Genomic DNA, 16,603 nt, shown 5'->3' with positions numbered 1-16,603 from the left:
GGAAACTCCTCAGGATGGCAATCAAAATCTTTCTGATCCACCTGGAACTATTCCTCAACCCTGACCTCCCACACAGATCCTTCCCTCAACGTCTTCCCTCAAGCAGTCCACAGACTCAGTGGGGGAAAGGGCGAGACCGGAGAGAAAGACAGTGCTGACAGGCATGTGCCTGAGACACACAGGGACACACAGGTGGCCACCGCCCTCTGACCTTAGGTCCCAGAACACGTGCCTCCCTAGAACTGAGCTTTGAAGGGCTGACAGAGGTTGCCTGAAGAGTCACCTTTCAAGGACTTCATGTACCAGCACCTCACAGCCATGTACTTCCTACTCCCTTCAAAGGAATAATGCTCTCTGCTGTCCTCCACCAGCACCTGGGCTGAAGCTTGTACATGATGTGTCTTCAGACATTAGGAAAAAAGACATTGCCTTTGGAAGATGCCCATTTCTCAAAGCTGACTCAGCTGTAAGCCAGGGAACACAGCTCGGTGGACAGAACCCAAGCTGGACTGTAAGCCCACCCCCAACACTCCCCAGCCAAGCACCCTCCCGCTCCCTATGCAGTTTCACAGCCTGTACCACTATATGCGGTTGCACATCTACCTACACGTCATTCATTGTGCTCATTGGAGGCTGCTCAGAAATCCTCCACACCAGATTATAATCCCCTTGAGGCCACACATTACGGGATTCCCAGGTAGCTCAGTAGTAAACAATCTGCCTGGCAATGCAGGACACACAGGTTCAATCCTTGGGTCGGGAAGATACCCTGGAGGAGGAACTGGTAACCCACTCCAGTATTCTCACCTGGAAAAATGTCATGGGCAGAAAGCTTGGCAGGTTACAGTCCACAGGATCGCAGAGTCGGACAACACTTAGGGACTTAACAACAGCAAGAGCCACTCTACTTGAGATCAAGAGCTACCCTATCTTTAAAATCTCCATCCTTCTACCACTAAGGTCCTACAGATTAGATGAACTTTATTATCACTGCTGCTGCTAAGTCACTTCAATTGTGTCCAACTCTGTGCAACCCCATAGACGGCAGCCCACCAGGCTCCCCCGTCCCTGGGATTCTCCAGGCAAGAACACTGGAGTGGGTTGCCATTTCCTTCTCCAATGCATGAAAGTGAAATCGCTCAGTCGTGTCCGACTCTTAGCGACCCCATGGACTGCAGCCCACCAGGCTCCTCTGTCCATGGGATATTCCAGGCAAGAGTACTGGAGTGGGGTGCCATCGCCTTCTCCGTTATTATCACTACACCCACAATATCTTATATCTATCATATTGTTCAGCAGTCCTGATAAAGTCAACACTTTAAGGCAATTAAGGTTTAGAAAGACCTTCTTAATCATAGTAAGAATTATGTAGAGAAATATTTCCTTTAAATATTATCTTTTCTAATTCTTTGGCAAGCCTTGAATAATTGAATAAAATAAATTACTGGATTAATGAGCAAACCATTATAAATGGACACAGTGTAGTTTGTTAATGGGTCTCACGATGATTGCTTCAGTCTATTCAGGCTGGTGCAGAAAGATCATCACCACAGGTTGTCTTTGGATCCCAAACGAGCTCTTCACAACAAAGGATCTGTTCCTGCAAGTGGATGCCTGCCCCTCCCGAAGCCACCTGACATTCTCCAACACCCACAAGAGGTGCATGAGTCACCTCTTAAAGATTCTGAGAGTGTAACTCCAAAATATCTAACAGAATAAGCGGAGAGTTTAGTGTTAAGGAAACAACTTATCATTTCCAAACTAACATGCAGGTGCTTGCTTGGAAGTCACCCCAAATCAGAGTTTGTACTAGGCTCCACTATCAAAAACCTGCTGCCTCTCTGAGCTATCTCCTCTTCTGGGTGTCTATGTGTCACAAGTTAGGTTCTACCCAATGGTTTCCTGATAAATCACAAGATATTAGGAATTGTAAAGCAAGACTAAAGAAGACCAGAGGAAATTCCCTGGTGGTTCGGTGGTTAGGACTCCACACTTTGATTGCTGAGGCCTCAGGTTCAATCCCTGGTCAGGGAACTAAGATCGCACAAGCAACACAGCAAGGCAGGAAAAAAAAAAGGTACCAGAGATAAATATATAACCTATTTAATGTAAGACAATGCAAATTTTGAAACTATGAAGACTTTATTCTATCCACTCTTTGTTCCTTTGGACATCATCAGACTAAGTTCCCCCTGGGATCAAATCACTGACCACATCTCTCCTAACTTCACACAAAGCACTCCTGTCTTCCAAACCTTTCCTCTGCTATTTAGTCTCAGGATAAAATGTTTAGCTCATCATGGGGTCATTACTGGGGCCTCCCCGGTGGCTCAGCAATAAGAATCTGCCTACAAAGAGGAAGCCGCAGGAGACATGGGTTCAGTCCCTGGGTCGGGAAGATCTCCTGGAGAGGGCATGGCAACCCACTCCAGTATTCTTGCCTGAAGAATCTCATGGACAGAGGAACCTGGCAGGCTGCAACTTAGCACAGCACAAGGTCATTATTATTATTGGTGTTTTAACCAAAGGAAATTGTGGTGAAAATTATTTGACTAAATATTTGAAAATTACTTGTGATTTATATGATCAATCACTACTCTCAAGGTTAAAAGGAGGTTAATAGCAAAAAAAATTATTTCTTCTTTTTAGATTTGAACCCAAATATAAAGTACAAATGTTTCTCTTTACCACTAATTCTGAGATTAAAATGAAAGAATTTATAGTGTGATTTCTTTTTTTCTATTGAGCTCTAACTCACATAACATTAGTTTCTGGTCTACAACATAATGATTTGATATTTGTATATATTGAGAAATGATTGCCACAATAAACCCAGTTAACATCTGTCAACATGCATAGTCACAAACTGTTTTCTTATGAAGAGAATATTTAAGATCCATTTTCATTAGTGTGTACACACATAAATATTTCTATATTCAAAATAGAAAACCAGGGACGTCCCTGGCAGTCCAGTGGTTAAGACTCTGTGTTCTCAATGCAGGGGGCATGGGTTCAATCCCTGGCTGGTAACTAAAATTCCACATGCTGCAAAACATGACCCAAAAAAAAAGAAGATAAAACAGAAATCCAATAAACAAATGAATTACTTTTGAAGGGGAAAAAAAATCTATTCTCTTGGCAATTTTCAAATACGTAATAAAATATTTTAAATATAACCACCACACTATATGTGCATCCCAAGGGCTCTCATACTTTAGTTTGAACTTTTTGATAGGCTAAACCCCCACCTCTGGCAATCACCAATCTGTTCTCTGTATCTATGAGCTCAAGGTTTTTTTGTTTTGTTTGTTTCTTAGATTCCACATTTAAATGAGATCATTCAGTTGATTTATTACTAATATCTATAGTTTTAATCAAGAGACAATATATCCTTTTAAAAACACAGAACTGGCTTCATAATGAAGCAAAGAGCCAACATGATGCAATGAATTACAAGAGTGGGAATCTGGAGTCTTGACTCTCTTAAGTTTGCCTTCAAGTCACTGCCCATGGCCTGAACACATCAATGTCCTTCACTGATTGCAGCCTCAAGTTTTCTCATTTGCGTGAGGGAGGTGAACTCTTCTCTGTAATCTCAGAGGCAGAATTTCAATTTTGTATACCTCAGTTCAGCTCATTCGCTCAGTCGTGTCCAACTCTTTGCAACCCCAAGGACTGCAGCACGCCAGGCTTCCCTGTCCATCACCAACTACAGGTGGCCAAAGTATTGGAGCTTCAGCGTCAATCCTTCCAGTGAATGTTCAGAGTTGATTTCCCTTAGGATTGACTGGATTGATCTCCTTGCAGTCCAAGGGACTCTCAGGAGTCTTCTCCAACACCACAGTTCAAAAGCATCAATTCTTCTGTGCTCAGCTTTCTTTCTCTATGGTCCAGCTCTCACATCCACATACATGACTACTGGAAAAACCGTAGCTTTGACTAGACAGACCTCTGTCTGCAAAGTAATGTCTCTGCTTCTTAATATGCTGTCTAGGTTGGTCATAGCTTTTCTTCCAAGGAGCAAGTATCTTAATTTCATGGCTGCAATCACCATCTGCAGTGATTTTGGAGACCAAAAAAATAAAGTCTGCCACTGTTTCCATTATTTCCCAATCTATTTGCCATGAAGTGATGGGACTGGATGCCATGATCTCTGTTTTTTGAATGTTGAGTTTTAAACCAGCTTTTTCACTCTCCTCTTTCACTTTTATCAAGGGGCTCTTTAGTTCCTCTTCGCTTTCTGCCATAAAGGTGGTGTCATCAGCATATCTGAGGTTGATATTTCTCCCAGCAATCTTGATTCCAGCTTGTGCTTCATGCAGCCCAGCACTTTGCATGATGTACTCTGCATATAAGTTAAACAAGAAAGGTGACAATATACAGCCTTTACGTACTCCTTTCCCAATTTGGAAGCAGTCCATTGTTCCATGTCAGGTTCTAACTATTGCTTCTTGACCTGCATACAGATTTCTCAGGAGACAGGTAAGATGGTCTGGTATTATCTCTTTAAGAATTTTCCAGTTTGTTGTGATCCACACAGTCAAAGGCTTTAGCGTAGTCAGTGAAGCAGAATTAGATGTTTTTCTCGAACTCTCTTGCTTTTCTATGATCCAATGGATGTTGTCAGTTTGATCTCTGGTTCCTCTGCCTTTTCTAAATCCAGTTTGAACATCTGGTAGTTCTGGGTTCGTGTACTGTTGAGGCCTGGCTTAGAGAATTTTGAGCATTACTTGGCTAGCATGTGAGATGAGTGCAGGTATAAGTATTCCTGGCTTTTGACTTGGGCTTTCAGGCTACTTAGCACATCTGAAACCACAGCAGGATCCTTTCACCCACCTAGACTCTACTTTTGAAGTGAGGACAGGTGAGACGAAGGAGAGTCTCCCTGCCTTCACGCACCGCTAAGGTGTTGACCACTATACCCATTCTATGACAAGTGGGGTCTGGACCAGAACTCAGGCCTGATCCATGTGCCTGGGAATAAGGGCAAATGCTTTGTTAGGCCTCTTTTCTTTTTACCTCTCTAGCCAGACTGGATATTTACATTCACTTAGTCTAATTTTGTACCCTAGGTCCAGAAATGTGTTGGCAGTGGGTGTGTTTTCTATAATAGTCAAGATAAAAATATGCATGGACAAAAGCCACGACTTTGGGTAGGGGAGGGGCTCGCATAACTGAGAAAGAAGGTGATCGAATGTCTAAGCACAAAGAATATCCTTAAGCTTTCTCATCCCATCAGCAGATTAATTATGTGACCCCCCACATACCAATTCAAAGAATAAAACTACACAGTGACTTCATTTTAAGACTTTTAAATAAATCATGAAAGGAAAAAGACACTGTAAATTTCATTAAGCCAAAAAAATTTTGGAATATTTTCTTGGCCCAGAATAGGAACACATGCATTTATAGACGCACCATGAACATCTGGTGAAGGACCACATGCCGCCTTACATAAGCAGCAGGAGAAAAAGCAGACTGGGATGAAGGCAACAGAATCTGGGCAAGGGAACAAATGGGAAAAGGCAAGTAATCTGTGAGGTTTGCCAAAATCAAGGCTGAGTTTTAGACCCAGAGTGTTCAGCCATCTCCTCAAGTGCCGCAAGTCTGCCTTGGCATCCACGATACAGGCACTTCCAGCCCCAAGGAGCAGGATCATACATTATATCTCACAAGCTGTCTAGATTTTCCCTGCCTCCCTTGTGACCTGACCACAACCCAACTATTAGCTCCACGCAGAGGACAGAGGGGATTTTCACTTTTAAAGAAGATAAAAGGAATTCCTTCCCATTGCAGAAGGCCTGGATATGGATCTGGCTGTGCCAGGCACCTTGTCAGCTGCCTCTCTGTGCAGGATCTTGGCTGCAGATCTGCACAAGGGAAGCTGCTGTTTCCTCCAGAGCCATCTGCTCAAACAGGAGGGATTGCTACTGCTGCCCACGGTGGGGGTGGGGGGAAGGGTCCTCTCTCTCTCCCTCGTCTCCCTCCCTCTGCCATAGCTTTCTGGCAATACTCTGATGGAGAACTACTCCAAGAACACTGATGATGTGCACGTTCACCAGCCTCCCAGGGCTGGTAGCAAACAGTCCTGCAAACAAAGGAAAAGAAAATGAGGGAAACAGCTGATGGCACCTCTCTTTCCCTCTAGGGCTCCCAGTGGGGTATATGGTCCACTGAGAAGGCAGATATGCCATCATCCTTTAACACCAGCAGGGACAACAATAATAATAATACCAGAGGGCAACCATATTAAAAACAGTACAGAGGTTCTGCAAAAAATCAAAAATAGAATCACCTGGGACTTCCCTGGGTGGTCCAGTGGTAGAGAATCCATCTGCTAATGCAGGGGACACAGGTTCGAAACCTGGTCTGGGAAGATTCTACATGCCACAGAGCAGCTAATTCCACGCTCCACAACAAGAGAAGCCAAGACAAGGAGAAACCCACACACCGCAACTATAGAGTAGCCCCCACTTTCCCAAGCAGAGAAAGCCAGTGCTCAGCAATGAAGACTCAGCACAGCCAAAAATAAATAAATAAAAGAAAAGAAAAGAATTACCATATGATCCAGCAATTCCACTCAGGGTATTTATCCAAAGAAAATGAAAACACCAACTTGAAAAGATTTATGTAGCTTTTCATACACTGTGGGACTTCCCAGTGGGCTTGGTGGTAAAGAATCTGCCTGCCAATGCAAGAGACACAAGATATGCGGGTTTGATCCCTTGGTTGAGAAGGTCCCCTGGAGAAGGAAATAGCAACCCACACCCAGTATTCTTGCCTGAAAAATGCCATGGACAGAGAAGGCTGTCAGGCTACAGTCCATGGGGTTGCAAAAAAAGTAGATGACTCAGCAACTAGACACCAACAATCTTCACTGCAGTTCAACAGCCAAGATATGGAAACAACCTAAATGTCCATCAGTAGATGAACGGATAAAGAAAATGTGGGTGATACATATACATACACATACACACACACACACACACACACACAGAATATTACTAAGCCGTTAAAAAGAATGAAATACTGGGACTTCCCTGGCAGTCCAGTGGCTAAGACACCATGCTACCAATTCAGGGGACCCAGGTTCAATCCCTGGTCAGGGAACTAGATCCCGTATGCTCCAACTAAGTGTTCACATGCTGCAACTAAAGATCCTGCATGCTACAAAGAAGACAGAAGATCCCTGCTGCAACTCAAACTTGCTGCAGCCAGATACATAAATACTTTTTTCAAATAAACTGAGTCTAATCTTAAACAAAGAGCGATTAGAGAATGGTCAGAACTGTAGGTGGTGGAGTGAAGCGCTGCGTACCCACTGAGCAGGTGATGGGAATTTAAAAGTGAAAGTCGCCGAGTCGTGTCTGACTCTTTATGACCCCATGAACTATACAGCCCATGGAATTCTCTAGGCCAGAATACTGAAGTGGGTAGCCTTTCCCTTCTCCAGCGGATCTTCCCAACCCAGGGATTGAACTGGGGTCTCCTGAATTGCAGGTGGATTCTTTACCAACTGAGCTATCAAGGGCACAGGATGGGAACCTGAGTCCCCCAAATTCAACAGATAATGCTGGAGTACTGGTCAAGTGCCACAGACTGTTCCCCAGTGTCACCCAGCACCCTGACTGTGACAGCGTGTCACAGTCACCCCCAGGTCACCATCGCAATGACTCAACGCTAACGACCAGGATTTGCGGTTTGCAAATCTGTTTAGAGCTTAGTCTGAACTTGCCCAAAAGCAGAAGTAATCAAGAGAAGAAAGCATTGGATTTCATCCTCTGGCTCTAGAAGTCTTACCTCACTAACTAATTTGAAAACGAGCTGATAAATTACCCAACGGGAAACATTAAACTTTGCACATTAAAGCAAGGGATGGCTTTCAGGCTAAGATAATTATTCCCAGAGTTGCCTCTATTTCAAGAAGAGTTCCTGGATATCTGAGGATGTCCCCCTTATAAATCAAAGTGCCACTAATATACTAGTGATTTCAACCTCTACACTTATTCTACACTCAAGTCTCTACATCTTTTTCTGCTAGATATGCATATACATGAGATTTGAATGCTCCACCAGATATACAATGTTACACTCAGTTTTAAACTTTCTCACTTTTCCCACCTGCTAAATGAAAGAAGGAAAACAAAGCAGACATGTATAGTTTAGCAGCTGCCACAGCGGTTCTCTAAAAACTGGTACAAAGAAGGTGACATACACTCAAGACAAGAATTTCCCATTCTTTTTTTCTTTTTCTAACCCTAAGCCAAAAAACACCTGGAGTCTCTATAAGTGATCAAATTCATGCAGTAGATCCACCTTGCCATGGCAAGGCAGCATTGTCTGGCAGCAGTCAACAAAATGAAGTTATGTTTTTAATTCATTCTACTACAACAATTGGATTCCACCTTTTTGGAATCTAAAACCAAAATGATAAAACCTGCAGGTAAATTTAAACCTAATGAAAGCCAATGACAACTGCTATGGTGGTTACTAGTTTATTTAGCTTTACATATTGTATGCAAAGCATCAACAACATCCCGTTTCCGTGACTTTTTCTGAGGGGGGTACACGAGGTCTCCATTGCTGTGCACGGGCTTTCTCTAGTTGCAGCAGGTGGCACTACTACTCGGGCTTCTCACTTCACTGGCTTCTCTTGTTGCAGAGCATGGGCTCAAGGGCACTTGGGCACAGTAGTTGAGGCATGTGGCATCTTCCCAGACCAGGGATCAAACCTATGTCCCCTACATAGGTAGGCAGATTCTTAACCACTGGACCACCTTTTAAGAAGAACTATGTCTCTTACTTTGTCCGGAAAGCAACACTGGATGAATCTGTAAAAGAAAGGAATGAAGGAAAGAGGAAAAGACCACTGCAACAGAGTAGTGCCCTAACAATTTGCCTTGCCGGGGTGACACCTGGACTTTCGAGAAGAAAGCTTTAAAACATCAGATTCTGTAGTTTTTTTTTTTTTGCCTTTCACTGGTCATTAACTATGAAAAAGATTTCCATGCTTATAATCAGGTCTGTATAACTAAAGGCAAATTGGAGAAGAACCAGAATTAAAGAAAGATTCTATGATCATAATTTAACTTCTAGAAACACCACTTCCTAATCCCCAGTGTGGTCTGGCTTCTGTCACTTAGAATATCTCTTGCCAACTAACAGTAGTTCCAGCTCTGGCTCAGCCACCATCTGTGTCCATCTTTCACAGTCCCCACCATCGAGGAGAAGCAATGTTGCAGTGCTATTTGGTTTGGCTAGATTCTTCTAGACATAAGCTCAGTACATGCATTTTTAATTCTCTAGCTGTGAACTTTAGCAGTATTTGAAACACAACGTTTCAAAACCTAAAGCTGACCTTGATAAGATTTGGACTGGCACTCTGAGATAACCTAACAGAAACATCTATGCTGGGCAAAGAAATCCTTACATGAGGCTTTTAGAACGCATTTCCTTCACAAGACTAACATCCCCATGATAATTACAAACAACACACAACACATCTGTCTGCAACCGGAGTGAGATTAGTGAGGCACTCACTTTGGGCCAAAAATTGGAGAGGATATAAAAGAAAACAAGCTCTAGTAACCAGGATAAATAATATTTTTAAATATTATCCAATGTTTTAAAATATCAAAATTAAGGCTATGGATTTAAAAGATATTCACAACTTAAAAGTTAAGAGAATTTTTAGTATTTCAAGTCTAGGAGACAGCATCTCAAGTAACCCTGGAGAACCACTAAGGAGGTGAGGGGAGGAGCCAGGTAGAGTTTTAAAACAAAGGGCAGGTAGATTGAACATCAAATGATTATCATTGATTAAAGAAAACCAGATATCCCAAGTTAAGGAATTTTGCACTTTCCTATGTATAGAAAAATACAAAAGTCCTGGCTCACTGAAATCATTCCTTTGATATGAAGGAATCTATCTGGGGCCTATATCCTGTGTCGTCCCATCCTGAGTTTCTTCAGTGCTCAACATAAGGAGCAGCTACAGTCTGATGGCTGCTAGATGGCAGGTATTCTCTTCTTCCTGGTTCCACAGGGCTCACCAGCTCACCATCCGTGGTGTCTGCAATTGCTGATGACTGTGACATCCTTTGTTTACTGATAACGGCAGGAAATATTTCACTTCTCAAGGCAAAAAAATCCATGATGAAGAATTATAAAAATTTTAAATAAAGACAGGATCCAATCCTGCACTTGTACAACTCACTGTTACTCACTTCACCCCAACCTCAGTCCTTTCAGATTTGGTCTCTATTTAAAACGTTGGTATTTTGGCACTTCCCTGGTAGCTCAATGGTGAAGAATTTGCCTGCCAATACAGGGGTCACAGGTTCAGTCCCTGATCCAGGAGGATCCCACATGACAAGGAGCAACTGGGCCCATGCAACACAACTATTGAGCCTGTGCTCCAGAGCCTGGAAGCCACAACTGCTGAGCCCACGTGCCGAAACTCCTGAAGGCCATGAGCCCTAGAGCCCATGCTCCGCAAGAGGAGCCACTACCGTGAGAAGCCTGAGCACCGCAACTGGAGAGTGGCCCCCTGCTCGCAGCAACTAAAGAAAGCCCACATGCAGCAACGAAGACCCAGCACCAGCCATTAATAAATAAAAACAGATCTTTAAAACAATAATTTTTAAAATGTTGACATTTGGCTTATTTTACTCCATTAAACTATTTATCTTGATGACTGATTTTTTTGGCAGCCCTTTAAATTTTTTACTTAAGGAGGGTGCCTTGCTCGCTCTTTTAAACTTAGCCTCAGCCCTGCCAAAACATATTAACTTATTTCACACAAGGAAACTTGATGAGGCAGCTCTATCATGACTCTCATTTATAAATGAATAAACACAAAAAGGTTAGCCATTGATGCTTTGCCCAAATTCCTACAGTTCATGGCCAAGTCAGACTCCAAACCCAGCTATGTGGGTCATAGCACAAACTCTTATTAAAGGCAACTCTCAGAGCTTTCCATCACTAAAGTATCTGGCATGGGTGAAACTGATCAGGATCCTGTGGGGCCCCGCTGGACACAAAGTCTTTCTGGGTCCCCTATTTCTTTTATTTATTAATTTGGTTAGTTGCAGCACACAGGATCTTTGATCTTCATTGCATCCTGTGGGATCTTTAGTTGCAGCATGTGGGATCTAGTTCCCTGACCAGGGATCAAACCTGGGCACCCTGCATTGGGAGCTCAGAATCTTAGCCACTAAACCCCCAGTGAAAGTGAAAGTCGCTGAGTCATGTCCAACTCTTTCTGACACCATGAACTATACAGTCCATGGAATTCTCCAGGCCAGAATACTGGAGTGGGTAGCCTTTCCCTTTTCCAGGGGATCTTACCAACCCAGGGATTGAACCCAGGTCTCCTGCATTGCAGGCAGATTATTTACCAGCTGAGCCACAAGGGAAGCCCAGTGAAGTCACCTCCATTTCTTATTTAAAGGATAAAGGCTTCAGCCTCCTTCCTAAACCTTCCCAGAGATCTAAAGGGCAGATTCAAACAACTACCAATCAGGGAAATAAGGGATGCAGAAACAAAGGAGGAAGAAACAAGAAACAGTACAGTGATTAAAGCAGCATCCTGGCTCCTCCTCAAGGGAATACATAAGAGTATGTTTGAGTTCTTCTGTAGGAACTAAGACTCCACTCAGGGAGGGGGTGGTAATTTTGGAGCACCACTCTGTTACCTCACCACCAATAAATCAGAAGAAAAGTCACACATCCTGTAACCCTCACCCCAAATTTTATCTATAGAAACTCTTCCTCAAAAACCACCAGGGAGTTCACGGGGTTTTGAGCACAAGCCACTGGTCTCCTTGCTTGACCCTGCAATAAAACTTTGCTCCAAGCTCTGATTTTTCAATTGATTTGGTCTCATCTCTCCTTTGGTAACCTAAGTTGCTACAATTCTGGGTTTCATAAAATAATATGTAGGAAACAATCCAAATAAGCTATAATTAATGACAATCTGGGTAAATTCAGTCATGAGTTGTTCATTGCTGATCTGTGTCCTGCAATATTTAGGCTGATTAATTCCATCCAGAATTTCTCCTGGAATCTTTCTAATTTGTCCCTAATTCTCAAAGGGAACCAAGAAAGCAAGATCACTCAAGGACAGCACTACAGAGCTGAATAGTCTGGAGTAGCTGGTGTCTGAACTTAGGTCTTCGCGCTAATCTTCAAATACTGTCAGCTTTATGAGGCTACATGAGCTACACTGCATTGCAGGACGATGTTCAGAAATACTCCCAAATAATGTATTCATTTAGGAAGTAGAATATAGAAGTAAATCCACTATAACTGTAAGCAGATAGGGTAGGAGGTCCCCGGAGAAAGAGAACCAGGAATGGCTTTCTTGACATGAGAACGCATTTTGGCCTAAGAACATTTTGTGATCTAACCCTGATCAGGATGCTTGCCCTTGAACAGGTCTCAATAATGATCTTAAGGGAACAAAGGAATGCTAGAATAGAGAAAAGGCAGTCAAACAACAGTTCAGTGATAAAGTAAGAGTCCTAGTTACTCCTCAAAGGATACACATAATAATATATCTTTCAGTTCTGTTGGAACTAAGACCCCAACCCAGATGGAAGACAGGATAAGGATGCTGCCCTTCAGACTTCAATCAACCAAGACTAAGATTGTTGACCTTTGCCCCAATTCTAGGCTGAACTCTCCTGGCTCAAGCCCCTTCATGAATATGCATGTAGCCTTAGCTTAAACTTCCCTGATTTTGCTGTTTGGGTATGCTGCTTTGAGAAAGATCACAAAGTACTTGCTGCAAGTAATAATAAGTCCTTCACTCTACAGTACTTTGGCTTGGTTGTGTCTATTGGCTCAACATCCACCAAGAGGTGAACCTGGCTTTCTGGTAACTTAGGTGCAATGATCCTGCCACATTTAGCTAGCTGTCAGGAGGGATGGCCACTGCAGATTAAAAGGGCCATAGTGAAATCAGGCTGCAAAAGAACCTAGAAATGATATCATGGGAAGAATGGCTGGGGGAACAAGGGCTATTTTTCTTGGGGGGAAAAAAAAGACAACTTAAGTCAGAGAAGTGGTGCCTAGCAACTATTTTCAATTATCTGAAGAGCTAGTGGATTTAATTTATGTGACAACAAAAGACTGAAGTTGGATAAGTGGATGACAGTTTATAGATGACAGTTTCAAGGAGTTGGCTTTCATCTCAGTATGAGGGGGAAAAAAAAATCTTCCAACAATTAGACCTGTCCAGCAATGAAAGAGCCTGCCTCCAGAGGAGGCAAGTTGGCTGTCAGCAGCTGTAGAAGGGATCTGACACAGAATGGCCACGTGGACAGAAGGACTTAAAATCCCTTCCAATTCTAAGATGTTAAGAAATGGAACAAATAATTAAACTTAACACAGTCATTGTTATGCGTAGTGTTTAGCTCCTAAGAACCCTAGAAAACTGAAACAAAACTGAGTTCAATGAAAAGGTTTTGCACTTTCATCTTATTCCAAGCTGCACTCTTGATTTTTTTTTTAAAGCTAAGCCAATGAAGTAATGCAAGTTGAAAGTCAATCTCCCTCTTTGAAAAACTAAATTATGTCCTGAGATGGTATTTATAGTTACCATTTAAGAAAACTGGGAAACTACTCATACATGCAATCAAAATTTTATAGCTCTCCTACAAACTACATTGGCTATTTTTACCAAGACCTATAGGGGTCATGTAGAAGAAAAATACAGAAGCATCTGTGTTAAAATTTAGGAAAACCAAGCAAAGCAAAAGTTGAATTTCAGTTATGTCAGTTACTCTGTTTATTAGAAGACCTTGAGAAAATCTAACCTATCAGATAAAGAGGTAAAGTTAAGAAAACTGTCATTTTCCTTTCACTGCTGTGGCCACAGCCATGAGTATGTTGAGGCTTCAGAAGAGGCTTGCCCCCAGGGTCCCTCTGCTGTGGCAAAATGGTCTGGTTGGACCCCAAGGAGACTAATAAAGTCACCAAGGCCAGTTTCCATCAGCAGATCCAGAAGCCAATCAAAGATGGGCTGATCACCTGGAAGCCTATGACTTCTTGGACTCAATGGTGGAAAAACACCTTGGCTCGCTGGAAGGGCAGGCATATGGGCATAGATAAGTGAAAGGGTACTGCCAACGCTCGAACGCCCGAAAAGTAACCTGAAAGCAGAGGATGAGAACTGCCTGGCTGCTCAGAAGATACCATGAATCTAGGAAGACTAACCACCACGTGTATCGCAGCCTGTACCTGAAGGTGAAGGGTAACATGCTCAAAAACAAGTGGATTATATCCACAAGCTGGATATATATCCATGGAATATATATATATATATCATGGAATATATCTACAAGGTGAAGGCAGACAAAGCTCGCAAGAAGCTTCTGGCAGACCAGGCTAAGGCCTGTAGGTCTAAGACCAAGGAAGACCTCAAGCACCAATAAGAACAGCTTCAGGCCAAGGAGGAAATCATCAAGATTCTACCCAAGGAGGAAATGACCAAGAAATAAAGTTCTCCCCCTCTTCTCTGTACATAGTAGCCTCAGCAATTGCATAAATCACACATTCAATAAAAACAAACCTTATTCTGCCTTTAAAAAAAGAAAGAAGAAAGAAAGAAAACTGTCCTTTTAATGATGACACAATTTTTAAAAAGAAATTTTCCCTGCCTTCCAAAAGAGGTACACACATAAGTAGCTTCGTTTGGATAAGAGTGGAAACAAGGGGTTTCCCTTATGGTCCAGTGGTTAAGAATCTGCCCTTGCAATGCAAGGTACGTGGGTTTGATCCCTGATCCAGATCCAGCACATCTCAGAGCAACTAAGCCCGCAGGCTGTAACTACTTTAGTCCAAGAGCTCAGGAGCCCCTGTCACACAATTAGACGCCACAACCAAAGCTTCTGAGTACCACAACAAAGACCCAATCAGCCAAATAAATAAATTTAAAAAAAAAAAACAGAAATAAGACAAATTCAAAGGAAAATAGGACAACACAATTAAAACAATGAGCAAATGCTTACAACCTCTGCAGAACAGAGAATGGTTGAGTGGTGAACACACACATACACTCACACACACTCACACACACACCCAAACACATCCCCTAAACACCACTGGATTATGTCACTGATTCCATTCAAAGCACCACATTCACTGAGGAAGATTTTAAATGAAATGAAAATATATAACTCCAGAGAGGAGGAGAACAAACCAGAGACTCCTCTTATTTGCCAGGTATTTGACATAAATAACCTCCTCTGACCCTCCCCAAAGCCCTGTGAAATAGGATTCTTACAAAGGAGGAAATCAGGTTCATTAACTTCCCCCAAATTTACAAAGTCAGTAAGACGTTGAGCCCGAGGTATGCAGGACTCCAAAGCTCAACAGTATTTCCACTATGCCATGGGGCCAGCTTCAGTGCCAGCCACTTGCTACACCAAACCCACAAGGGTTCATGTCAACTGGAACTTCCCACAGGTATGGACTGCACCCCTCTGTTAAATGGGACCGCTGTCCCTGACAATCGCTGGTTTCAAACTTCAAAGGGCTGCATTTGGATCTGGCCTTGCCCACCATTCCCATACAGTCACATCTAATGTCACCACTTCAACTTCTCCCAAACACTTCTTCCCACTATTTCTAAACTACTTCTAAACTTCCCACTATGGTCTAAACCGTGGTGACACGACCCTGGCTGTGCTCCACTTCCTTCCCACCAGTCCACTGGTCACAGTCACACCACTAAAGGAATTTGAGGAAGGCACTCCCCATAGTTTTCCTATTTACAAACTCCATCTGGGATTATACAGACAGCCCATCTCCCGCCTCCACCAGGAATATTTCCAGCCTATTGCCTATAATCCCCAACTCTAGGTTTTAATCAAAATACCCTTAATTTTAGTCACCTACTCCCAGACATGATCCTTCAAAAACACCCTTCTCAGGACTTCCCTGGAGGTCTGGTGGTTAAGACTCTGCTCTTCCAATGGAGGGGATATGGGTTCAATTCCCCATCAGGGAACTAAGATCCCACATGCTGCATGGTGTGATGAAAAAGCTGAAAAGTTAAACAAAACACCCTGCTCCCATTTTTCCACCTGCCAGTACCTAACCCATCTGTAAAGGCCCAGCTGTAATGCCATCTCTCCCATAGCTTTCAGTTACTCTGTCATCCCAAAGTGTAACAAACAACTATTACACACTGCCTGTGTTAGATACTGGTGATAAAAAAATGAACTCCCTCCACTGTTCTTATAATAAAATTTTCATGCCTTTTTATAGTATTCAGTATAATCTCCCTGATAAAACAATTAATTTGCTGTATGTTTTACCTTGTGAATTTCTTAAAGGTGGAGACCATTTTTTTATTCCTAATAACAAGATGCCATTGGAATATCTTGATTTAACAAGTGCTTGCTGCTGCTGCTACTGCTGCTGCTAAGTCGCTTCAGTCGTGTCCGACTCTGTGCGACCCCATAGACGGCAACCCACGAGGCTCCCCCATCCCTGGGATTCTCCAGGCAAGAACACTGGAGTGGGTTGCCATTTCCTTCTCCAATGCAGGAAAGTGAAAAGTGAAAGTGAAGACGGCAGCCCACCAGGCTCCTCC

General features: G+C 42.9%; 1 protein-coding gene and 1 pseudogene across 6 annotated transcripts in view; one reads left to right on the top strand and one right to left on the bottom strand.

Moving 5' to 3' along the window:
- Window positions 1–16,603, bottom strand: part of AK4 (adenylate kinase 4) — a 96,675-nt gene that overhangs the window by 61,957 nt on the left and 18,115 nt on the right. The gene's annotated exons all lie outside the window — the stretch shown is intronic.
- LOC147375541 (large ribosomal subunit protein eL19-like) lies at window positions 13,885–14,504 on the top strand (annotated as a pseudogene).

This window comes from Bos grunniens, chromosome 3, assembly GCF_055505025.1.
Source record: "Bos grunniens cultivar Pamir isolate PY7600 chromosome 3, Bosgru_T2T1.0, whole genome shotgun sequence".
Classification (NCBI taxonomy): domain Eukaryota; kingdom Metazoa; phylum Chordata; class Mammalia; order Artiodactyla; family Bovidae; genus Bos; species Bos grunniens.
The sequence above is the reverse complement of the archived record's forward strand: the minus strand, read 5'-3'. Positions and strand labels throughout refer to the sequence as shown.